A 20,213-nucleotide genomic window follows, 5' to 3' on the forward strand; every position below is an offset into this window, starting at 1 on the left:
GGTACTACATTACTAGTCAGTCCTTTTTTTACATTACAAATCAGCACTCGGTCAGGTGTTAACACCTACCATGGGGCACACATGGCGAGCTCGGGAACCCTGAATGGAAACACGTGACAAATATTGCCCTTCAGTACTAGGTAGCATTTATATTGCAAAAAGGTAAGCTATTTAGTAATCAATGCAGATCATCATTAACAACGTTATTTCATACGTGAAGCATGTGAATCCTGCATACACCAGGGAAGCATTTATCGCTGTTAGTACAGCATAACTGCATCCTGGAAGAGGATGGCGGACCTTTCACTGGAACATCAATTACTGAAGAAGTAATGTGTGTCCAACCTGTGGTACTGCGGGCTGTGCTCAGTTACAATTGATTATTCACAGCCAGTTAGCAGCTATTACAACTCTGGTCACTCACAGCCAGCTGAAAGCAAAAGCATAATTTAAGTCATTACATTGCCTAAAGCAGGGGTTCTCAACGACCCCCGAACTGTCCAGGATTTAGGGATTACCCTGTAATAAGTATGTAAAAATGTTTGTTTAATATATATATATATATATATATATATATATATATATATATATATATTTATATTTATTTATTTATTTTTTCCTTCCAAAAATTAAAGTGAAAATGTCTAACTCTCTCGTCAACAAATTCCAAATTGGACGAGAGAGGGAGAGGGAGAGAGATAAACAACTCTTACAGTACCCAAACAATGCTTTGCGTTTCTAAGGACACCGACATGGGCAATTTCCATACCATACTGAAGGCCATTGATGCAGTGGGAAAAAGCCACCATCGGTATTTGCAGTTATGCTTGCCCTAAGTAGGTCAAACAGAAATGTAAAACCCTAAAAAGGAGGGGAAACAAAAGTTGCAGACACTTATAAGTTCCTTTGTAACAAGATTTTTCCCCTGATCCTTTTTAATGTAATGCAAGCCTTCAGTATGTATAAAAGGCAGGTTTGTTAGCCTTTAATAGCGGTTATGGAAAATATCCTTGGTTACAATAGACTATACAATGTTCGTATCTGTGCTTATCTGCCCCACCTCCCTTTTAAAAATACAATATATTACATATGATTTTCCTGCTGACTGTTAAAGCATTGAGAATTGTAATGCTGCGTTAATTACATCTCAACAGGGTGCTCAACAAAGCCTAGAAGCCACAATATGTTACAGATATTGTTAGTCAACAAAATTAACACTTTGTCGACTCAAAGTTTTGAGATTTAGTCTGCTAAAACAATTCAGATTACAAAGATACAACTAAAACTATAATAGGTTTTAGTCAAAAGACTGACAAACTAAATTAAAATTTGCCGCCAAAATTAACACTGCACAGAGGGGCTGTGGAATGGGCAAGAGACAGACCAGTGCTTTGGAGCAGAACACCTTGAGGGGCTTTAACTGAACGCACTAGATTTTAGTTGTGTCTACTAAAATCTACTGGATATTTAGTTGACAGACAATTCAGATGACTTAAAGGGACACTATAGTCACCCAGACCACTTCAGCTCAATGAAGTGGTCTGGGTGTCAGGTCCCTCTAGGGTTTACCCTGCCTGATGTAAACATAGCAGTTTCTGGACAGCCACTAGAGGCGCATCGGCAATGACTGAGGCATATTATCCCTCAATCATGCAGAGCGTCCATAGGAAAGCATTGAAAAATGCTTTCCTCTGGACACTTTGAATGCGCACGCAGCAAGCGCATTCGGCGCCGGTGACGTCAGACGAGGATGCTGACGTCGGCGGGGGAGGAGAAGTAAGGGAGCCCGGCGCTGGAATTGGGTGAGCTACTGAAGGGGTTTTATCCCTTTTGTGCCACGGGAGGGGGACCCCTCAGGGTACTATATAGTGTTCCTTTAAAGAAGACAAACCAAAATGGCTTTTTAGTTAAAAGACTATGGCTAAATCTAAATTGAAACTTGCCGCCAAAATTAATATTGACAGACAGGAGTTAACATTTTTAAGAAGGTTGCTTTTGGATGCAACCAATAGGTGTATTGGCTACTTAAGTCTACAACCATGCCTTTGGTAAAGTGCAATTCACTGAAGTATGATGCTTGATACAGAATAGTGTCTACTTTTTTTGCCCATAGCATCTATGCCTCCAATATTGTCCAACAAGCACCAGAGTAGTTTAAAGGAACAAGGGGAATAATGATATATGCTATAGTCCACTAGAGCTTACAGCCATCAAGCAGTAGTATATCTTACAATTCTGAATTTCACCAACTCTAGCCATTCCTGCAAAGAGCTCAAATTGTCATTTCTTAAATATTACACGTGCACACATAAAGAAGAATATCCACACAGACAAAAAAAATGTCAGTTCAGCGCACTTGCCTACTTCTAATCTATGCCAAAAGAAAATGGAAACAAAATATGCAACTTTAGAAATTGCTTCCTCTCAGTATGATGACATCCTGTTTTCAATGCTATTACATAGACACCATTGTAAACATTTTTCATATCCGGCAGAGATGGTGTGGAGAACTGGTAATGTCATAAGTAACCTATTGATTTCTTAAACACATGACTTAAAGGGTTACTTCTACCACCTATGACAACATATGCTTTTAGAAGTGGTCATGATGGTTGAAGTTTATATGTGCCGTGTTTCTGCTTCTCCTCTTCCCCGCTCAGAGCAAGCGAGAATCCCAATATATTTACGAATATAAAAGAGAAAGCTATGGCAAAACTGCAAGCAAGTACTCTATTAGTGGTAGAAACAAAAGCAAACTGTGAGGGGATTAACCAGGGTCTTTCGCGAAAGGGACCCTATACTACTTAATTTCATTGAAGTGGTATGGATGCAGTATCTCAGCCCCACTTAGTCATGCAACGCAAATCATTGCAGTTTAAGAAACTGCAATAATTACATTGCAGGACTGACTGCCTCTAGTGAGGCTTCTTGGTTGCTGACTGACTTTGGGACGCCTAAATGCCGCTGGACACCCTCACTCTCTGCATAAGGACATCCAGCATCAGTAAAATACCCATAGGAAAGTATTGAAGCAATGCTTTCCTATAGGAAGGGCCTAACGTGCTTGTGACACTCGCCACGCATAAGTCTTCCCTTGACGGATAACTTAGGAGAAAGCAGAACACTGACCCAGCCCCAGGGAACATGGTTGCTAGAATAGAATAAGTGACTAAAGTTTTTTTTAACCCATTAGCTGCTGTGGGTGCGAGGAAGGGGGGATGGGACCCGAGGGCTCTATAGTGTTAGGAATACCGATTTGTATTCTTAACACTATAGAATCCCTTTAAGGGAAGATCATTCTTTTCCATGGCAACAACATGACATCAGTTGGGGCATGACTTGCAGTAGTAATTTGAAGGAAAAATAAATTGTGATGAATTAAAGAAAAGAGAGCAAGACTGCTATTGTGGTTAGGGTGTCAGGAGTGTCCTGGCACCCTCGTGGCAAGGAGTTAAACCTATTGTGAATGGTTGAACAACTTATCTGGGGGCCGCCAGATGCCTGGCAGCTGTGGGTTCTCAGCCAATGAATGCATCTCTACACGGTCGGCTTAACTCTGCAGAACTTTCCATGGGTGCCCTGTGGAGTGGACCCTAGGATAGTTGCCAAACCTGTCGCAAATATTTTGACTGCAGTGGTTACCTTGCTTGAAGTGTTCTATTAAAAAGATTTGTATAATTATGACCAATATAGCGAAGTGGCAAAATGTTTAAAGCTATACTATAAATCAACTTTGCAATTGTGTTTTTATTCCACACAATTCACAGTTTAGTAAATAAACCCCACATGGTAATAGACTAAACCCCTAAACTGTTGGGAGTTCGAAGAATTGCAAACTTTAGGTTACAATAAGCAGGTACAGCATGTTTCTAACTCTGCTATATAACCAAGGCTACATACAGCCTAGTAAATTCATAAGTTACCGTTTAGGGAATAAAATTGAAACATTTAAAAAAAAAAAAAAAAATCTTTAATCATAACTATATCACCTAATTAAAATAATAAAATGACAGCTACTTGAAGGAGAAAAGTACTGGCAACCTTTAGTAATAATTTCCAAGAATTCACAGTAAGCAGTGCAGCACCAGATCATGCATTTTTCATATATCCTACTTGAAATATAGATTTGTCAAAAACAAACAAACAAACAAAACAGTGCCTAAGCATCACAAAATCCGTGCTTTGGTATGAAAGTGTTAAGAGACAGAGGAACACGTGCTATTGGAGAGACCATTGAAGGTGACGACATTTCCCATATTTCCTCCTCGTTACAATATACAAAGAAGAATAAGCCGGCTATGTCTGGATGCCCCATTACTCACAGACCTGCCCCCTCCCTTTCCGACATACGTAGGTGCCTCTCCCATCCCAAGGACAAGACCACATGACATTGGGATGGGGACTATGGTGGGAAGGTAGGGAGTTGTTACCTTTATAATGAATATTTATGCCTACAACAGGAGCAGAGAAATATACCATAAAGAGGAAGACAAAAAAAAAATATGCTGCAGTATAGGTGGACTTCACTTAAATCAATGAACAAGGGCACTTTACTAGATATGAACTTGGCTGTACATCTAAGATTGTGTTTCTGACCCTAGGAAATTAATTTGACCTACGACTAGAATAGCCTAAGGCTCTCTCTAGAATCTGGTATTACTCACTGGCTGTTAGCCAGGGGTCAGAAGATTGTATCATAATCTCTAACCTTTAGGAAATCACTGTTAGAGTTGGCCATTTATTTTCAAATTTGTTTTACAAATATATCTAGGTAGCATTATGGAGGCATAAAACATAGCCAAGGAAGGATTGACAGCCTGCAGAACCATACTGGAAAAGGCTTTATGCGTGCATTTAAACCCTTTCAGTACTAAAGGCGGTGTAGTGAGCTCCATATCAGATATAACTTTGAATGGGGACTAAAGAAAAAAAAAAGTAAATGAGCCTATAATGTTCCAAAGCACATGTGAGATTTTATAATGTGTGTATATTACCTTGGGCATATACAAATAAAGGCTTGCCTGAGGTCTTGAACAATTAGCACTGTGTACAGTCTATTCTAGTTCCCTTGCATCAATAAATATTGTTGTGCAACACTGACTCATATCACAAAACAACTGTTTATACTGGAATCACTACAGAGATTACAAAATGTACTATTCTAAGCACGTAAATACCCATGATTTTGTTAGATTTCTTTAAAATGATCCGTTTTAATCTTTACGTTTATATCCAAATTCCAGCCCTAATGACAACCTGAGAGTGGACCTTTTCAATCAAACCACTTTTAACCATTGTGTGCGTTGCTCATGCATGTGGCATACAAAATTACTTTTTATTTCACGACAAAACAAGTGTAATTCGATTATTTCAATACACGTATCTGCTGACCTTACTACATATCCATCATGGACTCTTAAATACACCTGTTTTTATATAATCTACATTTTAAAGCCGGTGTATTTAAGAGCCCATGAGATGCTCACAATATGCTCAGTAACTGGGGGTAGGAAGCAGACCCACGTTAATCCTAAAAACTCAGCACGTGTTCAGCGCACAGGCCGGAGATTACAGTACGCAGCTATAAGTGGCTGCACACCGTATCAGGAGAACTCACACACTGGGTAAGGTCCGCACAGACCTCGCGCAATGATGGGGTCTACGTCATAATCAGAACTCGCGAAACTCCATTTCAATCTCAGAATTCTGGCCATCAAAGAGCCATCCTTCACTTAGCATCTCTCTATCAATGGCGGTGCCAACCCATGTGCTCAGTTCTTCATACTGAACAGCCCCAGACAGCAATGCCTTCTATCAGTTTTACTCCTAGCCCTCCACTATACGTCATCATTGACACTGACCTCTAGGGGCCCATGTACCTCAATGGATTAAAACGTAACCTGACTGCCATCTCCACATCTTTTACCAACCAATAGAAACAATGACATATCAAACCCAGACACACAGCAGTCCTCACTCTCAGCGAGGAGTGTCGAAAAATAAATAGCCACACCATCACAATCAGAGAGGGGCCCCCGTGGCCATCACTCCCAGCCAGCCCAATCAGAGAGGGGCCCCCGTGGCCATCACTCCCAGCCAGCCCAATCAGAGAGGGGCCCCTACCTGCATAGAGAGCCCAGTGACAGCCCACCCCAGCACTCACCACTGCACGGGTGTCCGGTACGGCCGCTGTCTCTGAGTGAGTGTCACCGAGTGCCTTCTGGAAACCGGTGTCTTCCGATGCAATAATTAAACAGTCTCTAAGGGGAGGAGCCTCCTAGCTGCCCGCCCCCCATTCATTGACAGGTCACGCCCCTTCCCGGCTGGCTCTTCGCTCGGAACCGGCGCCAACTGGAGAGTTATCATCCGCTTCAAAGCGTTTGGTAATGCGCGTCCCCGAGACACCGGCAGCGGGAGCGCGCGAAGCAGATATAGAATAGCGGGAGCCTTCAATGCAGCTTAGCGGGGGCGTGGCCAATGCCGCGTGACTGGAGCATGAGGATAACACTGATTGGCTGTGATTGGGGGTGTAAGTATTGACGTCTGTAAGGGCGGCCACGCCCCCTCATGGGAGAGGGAAGGCTCGAAAGTGGGAGACAAAAGAGGGCGAGGGGGGCCTGACAGGAAATAAGAGAAGGGGGAGTTAGGCAAAGCCCGTCAGCGGTCCTACTCCCCCGGCCAGCGCACAGCTGATGGAGGTCCATGGGACACGTAGTGCAATGTCCCGGGAGGAGGAGGGGGTCTGCTATCACCTCCAGGGTGACATAACCAAATACCTCCTGCTGATAGGACTGCAACTACCAGCATCCTCTGCAAGCCAGTGACACTGACAGAGCATCATGGGAGTTGTAGTGTTTAGGCCTGGGGGTTACCCTTTTGGCTATCTCTGGGGCTGACCATAGTGAGTGTGTAATAAATACTGCATGGGGACTGGACTCCTGCTATAACCAGAAACATGCAGCCATTGCTTCCCTGTCATCCACCCACCACATGCACCAGTAGGTGGGATTAACAAAGGCTTTCTCAGAAACCATTCATTTTATCACAATGTGCTTGGAAGGTGAAGGATATTCACTATAAAGGGGGAAGGGGCTGCGCTATACACACTACATGTACATACAAAGTATATGAAAATCAATCACAATGGCATTTAATTTCCATTTGCAAACACTGACAGTAGAATTGCTGGTACTGGTCTGTTTAAAGGGACACTCCAGGAACCCAGACCACTGCTGCCCATTGGAGTGGTCTGGGTGCCAACTCCGATCAACCTTTAACCCTGCAATTGTAATTATTGCAGTTTTTATAAACTGTAATAATTACCTTGCAGGGTAAGTCCTCCTCTAGTGGCTGTCTATCCATGTTCTTAGAACACGAAAAGTCTGTTATACGATGCTGGACGTCCTCACACGTCGCCGAAGTCCCCATAGGAAAGCATTCTTCAATGCCACGCATGCGCATTGGGTCTCCACCGCCAGCTGACGTCGGCGGGGGATGAGAGTAGGCGGAGCCTGACCCAGCGCCGAGTGACATCGGCACTGGACTCCGGTAAGTCACTGAAGGGGTTTTAATCCCTTCAGCAACTTGGGGTGGGAGGGAGAGGGACACTGTAGGGTCCTGCAGTGCCAGGAAAAAAATATGTTATGTTTTCCTGGCACTGGAGATTTCTTTTAATGATGGCCATATGCAGTGGCACAATCCATGGCCCCCCACCCCCCGACAGACAAATACATAGACAAATACATACGGACACATACATACATATATACACATACACACTCAAAACACATGTACATACAAACAGACATACAAACAAAAACACACATAAAAAATGTTTGTCATCCTTCTGTTTCCTACCTTTTAGGTGCAGGAGGGTGACTTCCATGGGGTTCAGTGGTGGTTTAGGTTGGTGGGAGTCAGAGTGCCCACTCTGACTCCCTCTCATTCCTCCCGCGTGGGCTCTCGCTGAGAGCTGGGATGAGTGACGGGCAGTCACTTCCTCCCAGCTATGATGTTATCACAGGGAGCCCGATCGCGCTGTTAAAGCACTGCAGCGCTGACTGGGGCCCACTGGAAATCCATCTCCATCGTGTGGCCCTAACAGCACCACCCGATGGGCCCCTTGAACGTGCGGCCCCGGCAGTTCCACAGTGGGACTTCTGCTAGTGCAAAAAAGATGATGAGAGACAATCCTCAATTTACGCATTGCAGCACTTAGATACCCAGTACTTGTGAACGGGTATCCACACTGGAGTAGAGCAGCCTAGAGCAGCTATCGCAGTTCCTGCCCTTGACCTGTACCAGGCCAGTCCAGCCTTGGGCGTAGGAACCCCCAAAAATCTGGGGGGGATAGCATTTTTACTCGCCGGGTATATTCTTATTCCGTAAACTAGGAGTTGTTTATCCCATTGTACAGCGCTACGGAATTTGCAGTCGCTATATAAATGATTAAATAATAACATTAAAGGGTCACTACAAGGAAGGGGTTTTACTTACCCGGATACAGCGCCGGGATCCTCCTGATTAGAACCACCCCTACCCTTCCCATGAATATTAGAACCACCCCTACCCCTTCCATGCACAAAAGAACCCCACCTACCCCTTCCACGCATATTAACCCCCTACCCCTTCCATGCATATTAGTACCCCCCTAACCACTTCCATGCATATTAGTACCCCCTAACCCCTTCCATGCATATTAGAACCCACCCTACCTCTTCCATTCATATTAGTACTCCCCTAACCCCTTCCAATAATTTTTCTACCTCCCCCCTCCTCCCATCCATATTAGTAGCCCCCCCTAAACCCTTCCAATTATTTTTCTACCTACCCCTCTCCCCCTATCCTTATTAGTAGCCCCCCTAACCCTTTCCAATTATTTTTCTGCCATGTTAACTAACGCCAGTGCTGGAGTGCCGCCATGTTTACATTAAAAGGCCTGCAGGGACAGGCTATAGACACCAGAACCACTACATTAAGCTGCAGTGCTTCTGGGGACTATAGTGTTTCTTTAATGTGAGGTAAATTAGAGATTAGTGCCACGAATAATATGCTAGATTGCCTACTTACAACCAGATGAGGATGATGATGGGCTCTAGCTGCAGTCTGGCTCCACTGGTCTGGTGTAGAACAGGCTCTCTGGAGGCTGTTTGTAACTGTGGTCCCAAAAATCAATGTTCTGTGAGAACGGGAAGCAGCTCCATTTTTTGGGGGCCCTTTACACAGCTCAAGGTCTGGGTCCCAGGGTCCACCTTCACGTTCCACCAATAAGTTTGTTCACAGGGGGTGGAGTGTGTAGGGGATGTCCTGATATGTGTGTAAGGAATGCATTGTGTGAATCTGTGTTTGTATGTGTAAGGGCTGCAAGGTGTGATTCTGTGTATGTACGGGATGCAGTGTGTGCGTCTGTAAGGGGTGCATTGAGTGTGTGTACGGGGTGCATTCAGTGTGTGTAAGGAATGCATTGTGTGTTTCTGTGTGTGTAAGGATTGCATGATTGTGTGTGTGTGCACAGGGTGCATTGAGTGTGTGTAAGGATGAATTGTGTGTTTCTGTGTGTGTAAGGGTGGCATGATTGTGTGATTGTGTGTGTGTGTGTGTGTGATGGATGTCAATCTCTCTCCCTCGTCACTCTCTTTCTCCCCCTCCCTCCTTCCCTTGTCACTCTCTTTCTCCCCCTCCCTTGTCACTCTCTTTCTCCCCCTCCCTTGTCACTCTCTCTCTCTCCCCCTCCCTTGTCACTCTCTCTCTCTCTCCCTCCCTTGTCACTCTCTCTCTCTCCCCCTCCCTTGTCACTCTCTCTCTCCCCCTCCCTTGTCACTCTCTCTCTCCCCCTCCCTTGTCACTCTCTCTCTCCCCCTCCCTTGTCACTCTCTCTCTCCCCCTCCCTTGTCACTCTCTCTCTCCCCCTTCCTTGTCACTCTCTCTCTCCCCCTCCCTTGTCACTCTCTCTCTCCCCCTCCCTTGTCACTCTCTCTCTCCCCCTCCCTTGTCACTCTCTCTCTCCCCCTCCCTTGTCACTCTCTCTCTCCCCCTTCCTTGTCACTCTCTCTCTCCCCCTCCCTTGTCACTCTCTCCCCCTTCCTTGTCACTCTCTCTCTCCCCCTCCCTTGTCACTCTCTCCCCCTCCCTTGTCACTCTCCCCCTCCCTTGTCACTCTCTCCCCCCTCCCTTGTCACTCTCTCCCCCTTCCTTGTCACCCTTTCTCCCCCCTCTCTCCCTCCGTCCCCCCCTTGTCACTCACTTTGCCCCCCGTTTCTTTCTCCCCCCTCCCTCCCTGTTTCTTTCTCCCCCCTCCCTCCCTGTTTCTTTCTCCCCCCTCCCTCCCTGTTTCTTTCTCCCCCCTCCCTCCCTGTTTCTTTCTCCCCCCTCCCTCCCTGTTTCTTTCTCCCCCCTCCCTCCCTGTTTCTTTCTCCCCCCTCCCTCCCTGTTTCTTTCTCCCCCCTCCCTCCCTGTTTCTTTCTCCCCCCTCCCTCCCTGTTTCTTTCTCCCCCCTCCCTCCCTGTTTCTTTCTCCCCCCCTCCCTCCCTGTTTCTTTCTCCCCCCCTCCCTCCCTGTTTCTTTCTCCCCCCTCCCTCCCTGTTTCTTTCTCCCCCCTCCCTCCCTGTTTCTTTCTCCCCCCTCCCTCCCTGTTTCTTTCTCCCCCCTCCCTCCCTGTTTCTTTCTCCCCCCTCCCTCCCTGTTTCTTTCTCCCCCCCCTGTTTCTTTCTCCCCCCTCCCTCCCTGTTTCTTTCTACCTCCCTGTTTCTTTATCCCCCTCCCTGTTTCTTTATCCCCCCTCCCTCCCTGTTTCTTTCTCCCCTCCCTCTCTGTTTCTTTCTCCCCCCTCCCTCCCTGTTTCTTTCTCCCCCCTCCCTCCCTGTTTCTTTCTCCCCCTCCCTCCCTGTTTCTTTCTCCCCCCTCCCTCCCTGTTTCTTTCTCCCCCCTCCCTCCCTGTTTCTTTCTCCCCCCCTCCCTCCCTGTTTCTTTCTCCCCCCCTCCCTCCCTGTTTCTTTCTCCCCCCCTCCCTCCCTGTTTCTTTCTCCCCCCTCCCTCCCTGTTTCTTTCTCCCCCCTCCCTCCCTGTTTCTTTCTCCCCCCTCCCTCCCTGTTTCTTTCTCCCCCCCCCCTGTTTCTTTCTCCCCCCTCCCTCCCTGTTTCTTTCTACCTCCCTGTTTCTTTATCCCCCTCCCTGTTTCTTTATCCCCCCTCCCTCCCTGTTTCTTTCTCCCCTCCCTCTCTGTTTCTTTCTCCCCCCTCCCTGTTTCTTTCTCCCCCCTCCCTCCCTGTTTCTTTCTCCCCCCTCCCTCCCTGTTTCTTTCTCCCCCCTCCCTCCCTGTTTCTTTCTCTCCCCCCTCCCTCCCTGTTTCTTTCTCTCCCCCCTCCCTCCCTGTTTCTTTCTCTCCCCCCTCCCTCCCTGTTTCTTTCTCTCCCCCCTCCCTCCCTGTTTCTTTCTCTTCCCCCTCCCTCCCTGTTTCTTTCTCTTCCCCCTCCCTCCCTGTTTCTTTCTCTCCCCCCTCCCTCCCTGTTTCTTTCTCTCCCCCCTCCCTCCCTGTTTCTTTCTCTCCCCCCTCCCTCCCTGTTTCTTTCTCTCCCCCCTCCCTCCCTGTTTCTTTCTCTCCCCCCTCCCTCCCTGTTTCTTTCTCTCCCCCCTCCCTCCCTGTTTCTTTCTCTCCCCCCTCCCTCCCTGTTTCTTTCTCTCCCCCCTCCCTCCCTGTTTCTTTCTCTCCCCCCTCCCTCCCTGTTTCTTTCTCTCCCCCCTCCCTCCCTGTTTCTTTCTCTCCCCCCTCCCTCCCTGTTTCTTTCTCTCCCCCCTCCCTCCCTGTTTCTTTCTCTCCCCCCTCCCTCCCTGTTTCTTTCTCTCCCCCCTCCCTCCCTGTTTCTTTCTCTCCCCCCTCCCTCCCTGTTTCTTTCTCTCCCCCCTCCCTCCCTGTTTCTTTCTCTCCCCCCTCCCTCCCTGTTTCTTTCTCTCCCCCCTCCCTCCCTGTTTCTTTCTCTCCCCCCTCCCTCCCTGTTTCTTTCTCTCCCCCCTCCCTCCCTGTTTCTTTCTCTCCCCCCTCCCTCCCTGTTTCTTTCTCTCCCCCCTCCCTCCCTGTTTCTTTCTCTCCCCCCTCCCTCCCTGTTTCTTTCTCTCCCCCCTCCCTCCCTGTTTCTTTCTCTCCCCCCTCCCTCCCTGTTTCTTTCTCTCCCCCCTCCCTCCCTGTTTCTTTCTCTCCCCCCTCCCTCCCTGTTTCTTTCTCTCCCCCCTCCCTCCCTGTTTCTTTCTCTCCCCCCTCCCTCCCTGTTTCTTTCTCTCCCCCCCTCCCTCCCTGTTTCTTTCTCTCCCCCCCTCCCTCCCTGTTTCTTTCTCTCCCCCCCTCCCTCCCTGTTTCTTTCTCTCCCCCCCCCTCCCTGTTTCTTTCTCTCCCCCCCTCCCTCCCTGTTTCTTTCTCCCCCCCTCCCTCCCTGTTTCTTTCTCTCCCCCCCTCCCTCCCTGTTTCTTTCTCCCCCCCTCCCTCCCTGTTTCTTTCTCTCCCCCCCTCCCTCCCTGTTTCTTTCTCTCCCCCCTCCCTCCCTGTTTCTTTCTCCCCCCCTCCCTCCCTGTTTCTTTCTCCCCCCCTCCCTCCCTGTTTCTTTCTCCCCCCCTCCCTCCCTGTTTCTTTCTCCCCCCCTCCCTCCCTGTTTCTTTCTCCCCCCCTCCCTCCCTGTTTCTTTCTCCCCCCCTCCCTCCCTGTTTCTTTCTCCCCCCCTCCCTCCCTGTTTCTTTCTCCCCCCTCCCTCCCTGTTTCTTTCTCCCCCCCTCCCTCCCTGTTTCTTTCTCCCCCCCTCCCTCCCTGTTTCTTTCTCCCCCCCTCCCTCCCTGTTTCTTTCTCCCCCCTCCCTCCCTGTTTCTTTCTCCCCCCCTCCCTCCCTGTTTCTTTCTCCCCCCCTCCCTCCCTGTTTCTTTCTCCCCCCCTCCCTCCCTGTTTCTTTCTCCCCCCCTCCCTCCCTGTTTCTTTCTCCCCCCTCCCTCCCTGTTTCTTTATCCCCCCTCCCTCCCTCTTTCTTTATCCCCCCTCCCTCCCTCTTTCTTTATCCCCCCTCCCTCCCTCCGTTTCTTTATCCCCCCTCCTTGTTTCTTTCTCCCCCCCCTCCCTCCCTGTTTCTTTCTCCCCCCCTCCCTCCCTCCCTCCCTCCCTGTTTCTTTCTTTCTTCCCCACTCCCCTACCTGTGTTGTAGCGTGGCCGAGCTCTGTACTGTCCGCGGGTACAGGGAGCTTTTGTTTCCTGTACCCGGCGGACTAACAGGAAGTGCACACTCAGTGTTCACTTCCTTTTAGTCCAGCCGGGTACAGGAGACAGATGTTCCCTGTACCGGCGGACTATACAGGGCTCGGCCACGCTACATTGAGGGAGTGACAGGAGGGAGCGCTGAGCGCTTCCCTCCTGTCAGCCCCTCTCCTCTGGCTGCGCCCGGGCGGTGCGCCCTCATGGACGCACCAGCCTGGGCAAAGCTGCAGCCGCCTGAGGCTCTCTACAGAGCGCTCGGGTGGCTGCAGCAAAAGGGGGGCCGGCGGAGCTGGGGGGGATTTCCCCATTACCTGTCCCCCCCCATCCCCCCGGTTCCTACGCCCATGAGTCCAGCCCCCACTGGACCCCAAGGAAGCCACCCACAACGCTAGATATACACAGCTGCAGAATAAGCCTCCACCTCATACAAATAATGCAAGCATCCCGCGCACAAACACAGACCCCACAAAACCACTGACAATAATACACACACACACAACCAACCCAAAATTATATCATCCACACACAATTCCACAAACAGCTCCCAAACACAGCCCACATTCATAGGTAACACACCACAATTTAAAAAAAACAAATAAGACCGGCACACCAGGGGACTTCAAGATCTTGTTTTGGCACAGTAAAAGGTTGCTTACCCCTGATGTAGAGGGAAGCATACCTTACTGTCACAAATTTATTCTTTACTAACTACAGGATGCCCTGTTCTTTATTCTTCTATTGTTTCTATTATTAATATTACTTTGGTTGTCATGTATTTGCCGTTATATATTCCTATATATGGGAGGGGCATGGGAAGTAAAGGCAGTAAGCGTCTGGGGCTCCCAACAGTACTTTAGGACCTCTGGGCATTTACTGGATGAGTTTTACACAGGGCCGGACTGGGAAAAAAATTGGCCCGGCATTTTTCAATCACAGCTGCCCCCTGAGAAGGGGGCAGGGCCAGAGAGGGTGTGTTTTGTCATCACTAATGACAAGCACGCCCCCTCTCAAAATGACGCGAAGAGCCCCGCTGAAGAGCTCTAGCATGAGAAAAAGACCCTGTATTTGGTCTGCGCAGCACCAGCATTTACCTTTAATGTGTTTGCTTTTAACTTGTCTCTGGTGTCTCCATAAGTGGGATACCAGAGGACAAAAAGGCCAGGAAAGCGTATCGTGCATGTGTTAGGAGCCTGCTTGTGGGATTGCGTGTATGTAGAGTGAGCTGATTGTGGTGTGGTATTTTGTTAATAGGTCAATTTCATTTGTGTTTGTGGTGTAATATGTGTGGCTAGGGGCTGTATAGAGTACGTGTATAGGGGGCATAGTGTTATAGGCAGGGCCGGACTGGGGATATAAAGCAACCCTGGAAAAAAATCTATGCCAGCCCCATAAGTCATTGTGCTATGTCGTGTGTGTTATATATATATATATATATATATATACACACACACACAGACACACCTATCTATATATATATATATATATATATATATATTATTGGTATATTTCTTTTTCTAGTTCAAACTATTAGTCCTTTTTACAGTAAAAGCATACTCACATGCAGACACAGACAATCTTACTGATGCACACAAATAGGCTCATTAACAGACAATCTCAATGACACACACAGACAAGCTCACTGTCACACACACATGCTCATTACAGACAAGCTCACTGATGCGCACACACTCTCCCTACAGACAAGCCCATTGACACACACATGCTCCCTACAGAAGAGCTCACTAACACACAGATTCACTACCGACAAGCTCACTGACACACACATGCTCACTACAGACAAGCTCACTGACACACATATGGTCACTACAGACAAGCTCACTGCACACACTTGCTCACCACAGACAGGCACAGACACACCCACGCTCCCTACAGACAAGCTCACTAACACACACATGATCCCTACAGACAAGCTTAGTGACACACATACAATCTCACTCACTAGCAGGCGCACACACACAAACTCACTAGCAGGGGCACACACACAGAAGCTCCCTCACTAGCAGATGCACACACACACAGAAGCTCACTCACTAGCAGATGTGCACACACACATACTGAAGCTCACTCACTCACTAGCATATGCACACACAAAGACAGAGAGAACAACACTGGCTAGAAATGGAACAAGTCCATCCACCAGAGTTGTGATGGTTGAAAGATACAATGGGGCATAACCCCTGGAAATACAGAAGAAAAAAATGGACTAATGGGTGGCAGATATAAACAATATGCCTCCCAAAAAGACCTAGTATCCTTGTAGAGAAAAAGCTGCTCTGCAGTTATATGATAAATATCAAAGTGGAGCGCAGAGAGCAGAAACAAAAAAACTCTTTATTAGTCCCTCATAGGGGGAAACTCAAAAAATACTAAACAAACATAAATAAATAAAATAGGACCATATGGAATTATATACTGACTCGTCCAAAATAAATGATTAGGGAGATAACTGTAGGTACTAGGTATTATGCAACAAAATTGCCGAATATAGTTATAAACAGTAATAAATTATGATCAAAGGGATAAGGTTAAATAAATGTAACAAACTGGGAACCCTTTAGATACAAAATAAGTATGATCTATAAATAGATAAATAGGTGCACCAAATAAGTAAATGGCAAAATAAGTTTGTGACATTGAAGGATAAACCAGCAGTCCAGATGTAGCAAATTAACTACAATGCTATAGGAGATTTTGGGGAAGGAATCCCTAGCATGGAAATAGTAATACGCTGGTATCTTGTCCCTCCATAAAGTAATGAAATGAGACAGACGAAAACCAAGGTAGTCCTAAGCTAAAATCATCCGCTTAAATAGATGCCCAACGCACGTTTCGGCGAAACAAGTCGCCTTTATCAAGAGCAATTTGCGGAGTGAATGGCGCCTCTTTTTAAATCTACTTAAAGCTCCGCCCCTAAACATGACGTCAGTGATCATCGTCAAATCATCTTTATTGATCTGACGTCGTGAAATGGAGGGCGGGAAAGCTGCAAAGCTTGGCATAAATTAAATTAAATTAAATTAAGTTAACCCTAGCGAGAACGGAATGTCAGGAGGAAATCAACCGCAATTATTCCAGAAAAATTAAATAAATAAATAAAACCGCAACATATGAGATGTGACTATGCCGGATAAATGGAGTGAATTCACTGCATATAGGCGGATAGATGAATACTGAGAGTTAGTTATAGCAGTGTCAAAAGAGTGAAATCACAATATATGTGATGATTGTAATAATGACACATTTGTAAAGTACAGTAACCCAAATAGTGCCGACTGGATAGAAAGCGATACAATGTATATAAGTGTCACACTGCCCAGTGTCAGGATCGGGACAGGGATCCAACACGCAGAGTACAAACAGTAGCCAGATACGTATACCGGACCTTAGAATGGCCGGACTAACGTAAGTAGTACAGTATAGAATGGTCAAAGACAAGCCGAGGTCGAGGGTAACAGAAGACAGGTAAGCGAGAGACAAGCCGAATCAAGGGTAACAGAGATAAGCAGAGTAAGGTAAACAAGCTGGGTCAAAACCAAAAGGGATAATAGAATACACAAGCACTGAGTGACTAGAACAAGCTAGAACCACGACAGGGCAATGAGCTAATGAAAGAAGCTCTGTTAAATACCCTGTTCAGAGCAGTAACCACGCCTCCGAGGCTTCCTGATTGGTCCTGCAGCAATTGAGTGACAGGTCGTTCCGGAGGAGTGTCCTGATGACAACTTCCTGCCTAGATGCTGTAAAAGGCAGTCACTCCCTCGCGGCCGGCCTTGCATGACCGGATAGACCGTGGGGAAGGGAGCCATCAGGCCGTCTGGATGGAGGAACAGCTAAGTCTCTACCTCTTTCGGAGGTAGAGACCACAGGTACCCTGACACCCAGATCTTACATTGAGGCACATATAGTGACTTTTAGTATTTCCAAGCAACAAGGTAGCAAGATTCGGGGTAGGTTAACCCTAACAGTGCCACTCCATGGCATAAGGGGTATAATGGCCCAAACCTAAAAAACTACATATAAGAGGCGTTCAAATAAAGTTAAAATAAATAAATGGGATGATGATTGGGACATACAAAGGTTTGCCCCACAAAATGAGTAACCTCCGTGTATCAAAAAGGGAGAATAAATATTAATTCATAGAAAATTTGTTCAGTTAGAAAATATGTGTTGACGCGACCAATAATAGATAGCAAATTGGAGAGTACTCCATTAGTAGCAGAAATGCCAAATAAAGAAATGGTTAGGTAATGCTGGGATACTATTTCGATATTTTTGAAACTCCCCAAGTTGGGTGTGAATCGGCTTTGAGGTTTTAGATTTGTTTGATTTGAAGTAATGTTTGTATCACTCTCATCCAGGAGAGATATTAAGGTCATAAGACAGTCATAGTCTTTGTCAAATAGGCCTAATTCCTTTGTCTTTTTGTCAATTCTAATTTTTTGTTTCTGCTCTCTGCGCTCCACTTTGATATTTATCATATAACTGCAGAGCAGTTTTTTCTCTACAAGGATACTAGGTCTTTTTGGGAGGCAGATTGTTTATATCTGCCACCCATTAGTCCATTTTTTTCTTCTGTATTTCCAGGGGTTATGCCCCATTGTATCTTTCAACCATCACAACTCTGGTGGATGGACTTGTTCCATTTCTAGCCAGTGTTGTTCTCTCTAACTTCGTTTTTAGGTTTTAGTACCTAGGTTGTTTTTGTGTTTGACTATATTTAGTATCGACCATGGCGGGTTTTCTCGCCAATAAACCTGATAGTACTATGTGGTGTAAAGATGCAGATAAGGTATTTTCAAATGAACAATTGGTAAATACTGACATTCCGTCTGATATCCATCAATGTTTCAATAAACTCAACAAAACATATAGACAACAGATTAGGGCCAGTTGGGAGATCTCTTCTCTTGATAACTATTTAAAGAAAAACATGATCCCAAGAGGCCTCAGAGTCCATACGATTCCCTCTTCTCATTCTGAGAACCTTGAAATGGTTAAAGAATGGGAATTAGCAGCAGGCTTATGCTCCAATACATTTATGCAAATTATTTGTAAATTTGAAAAAATAAAACTCCAGGAAACCGATAAACAACTTGAGTCTGAACTAAATAACATTAACCAATTTCAAACTGATCCCTTGTTTAATCAACTGGAAATAAAATTAAAACAGAATCTGGACAGATACCAACAATCAATTAAAACTAGAAAACATCAGAAATTTATTAGAGATTTGAAGGACTATGAAACTGGTAATGTTTACAGTACCTTCAAACGCCGTACTAGAACCAACTCTGAGAATGTATTAACCTCAGACTATGATTCATCTGATAATGACTCTGATAACAGGCAATTGTTGACACAAACTTGTCCATGATCTAAGTACACCTAACCAAGGTAACTCTAGGGGCATTCTAAAGAAGGGGGTGAATTTTTTAGAAATAGGCCATTTGGACAACCCCCCATCACGTCAACTAACTTATCATACTCGCAACAGGGGTCGTGGGAGAAGTGTAACAAGGAGAAGGCGATTTTAAATAATACCTTACAAATAATTAATCTTTCAACTCACCTCCTTACTACTCAAGAAATAAGTGTACTTTCGAAGGGCCTTTCATTTGTGCCAGTTCCGGCATTCAATAAATTTATGTGGGTCAAAGATCTGCACTTGTTTGTTAGAAAATTAGCCCTGTGCAAATACCATCAAATTAGAATTGACAAAAAGACAAAGGAATTAGGCCTATTTGACAAAGACTATGACTGTCTTATGACCTTAATATCTCTCCTGGATGAGAGTGATACAAACATTACTTCAAATCAAACAAATCTAAAACCTCAAAGCCGATTCACACCCAATTTGGGGAGTTTCAAAAATATCGAAATAGTATCCCAGCATTACCTATCTAGTGGTGTATCCTGGTTTTGTGCTGACAAAACTCAGGCGCCCCCCCCCCCCCCCGCGCAAACCCCCACCCAACCTTTCCCCCCGCCCCGCATTCTAAATACACACACACATTCACTGACAGATACGCATACACTAGCTAACAGAAACACACACTCGCTAACAGAAACACACACACACTAACAGACACACTCACACTCAGTAACAGACAAAGACACTCACTAATAGACACACACTCACTCACTAGCAGACACAAACTAGGAGAGACACACACTCACAGGCAAGCACACACACACACACACTAACAGACACACACAGTCAGACACACACACACACACTCACAGGCAAACAGAAACACACTAACAGACACACACACTAACAGACACAGACACACACTAACAGACAAACACACTAACAGACACACACTAACAGACACAGACACACACTAACAGACACACACACTAACAGACACACACACTAACAGACAAACACACTAACACACTAACAGACAAACACACTAACAGACAAACACACTAACAGACACACACTAACAGACACAGACACACACTAACAGACACACACACTAACACACACACACACACACACTAACAGACACAGACACACTAACACACACACTAACACACTCACCCACATTAACACATTTTTAAAAAAATTATTTAAACACCCCCCCCCCCCAGCCTCCTTACCTTTGGGAATGGTGTCTCTTCCTCCCTGGTGGTCCAGTGGCTGCTGGGCGAGCGGCGCTGGCGGGCGAGCGGCACTGGTGGGCGGCTGGCGAGGGAGCACTTTCTCTGAGCTGTCTGCTCAGCTCCCTCGCGCGCCTCAGAGTGAGGCTGGGAGACGGAGACGGAATATGACGTCATATTCCGGCTCCCAGCCTCACTCTGCGGCGCGCGAGGGAGCTGAACAGACAGCTCAGAGGAAGTGCTCCCTCACCAGCCGCCCACCAGTGCCGCCCGACCGCCCAGCAGCCCGCCGGCAGCCCAGCATGTCTGTTAGCCGCAAGGCTAACAAGACATTTGCCTTGTGCATTTGGGGGCGGCTTTT

General features: G+C 46.5%; 1 protein-coding gene across 3 annotated transcripts in view; it reads right to left on the reverse strand.

Moving 5' to 3' along the window:
* SLC20A1 (solute carrier family 20 member 1) overlaps positions 1 to 6,424 on the reverse strand; it is a 29,971-nt gene extending 23,547 nt beyond the window's left edge. The window contains exons 1-2 of one of the 3 annotated variants that reach the window (XM_063448571.1): positions 6,164 to 6,424; positions 719 to 832 (exon numbers count right to left, since the gene is read on the reverse strand). The gene's annotated coding sequence lies outside the window, so the exon portion shown is untranslated. Of the gene's footprint in view, positions 1 to 718; positions 862 to 6,163 lie in introns of all 3 variants that reach the window. The other 2 variants (XM_063448572.1, XM_063448570.1) reach the window with 2 other exon arrangements.
* Between the last annotated feature and the right edge of the window lie 13,789 nt (positions 6,425 to 20,213).

This window comes from Pelobates fuscus, chromosome 3 (assembly GCF_036172605.1).
Source record: "Pelobates fuscus isolate aPelFus1 chromosome 3, aPelFus1.pri, whole genome shotgun sequence".
In the NCBI taxonomy this organism is placed as follows: Eukaryota; Metazoa; Chordata; class Amphibia; order Anura; family Pelobatidae; genus Pelobates; species Pelobates fuscus.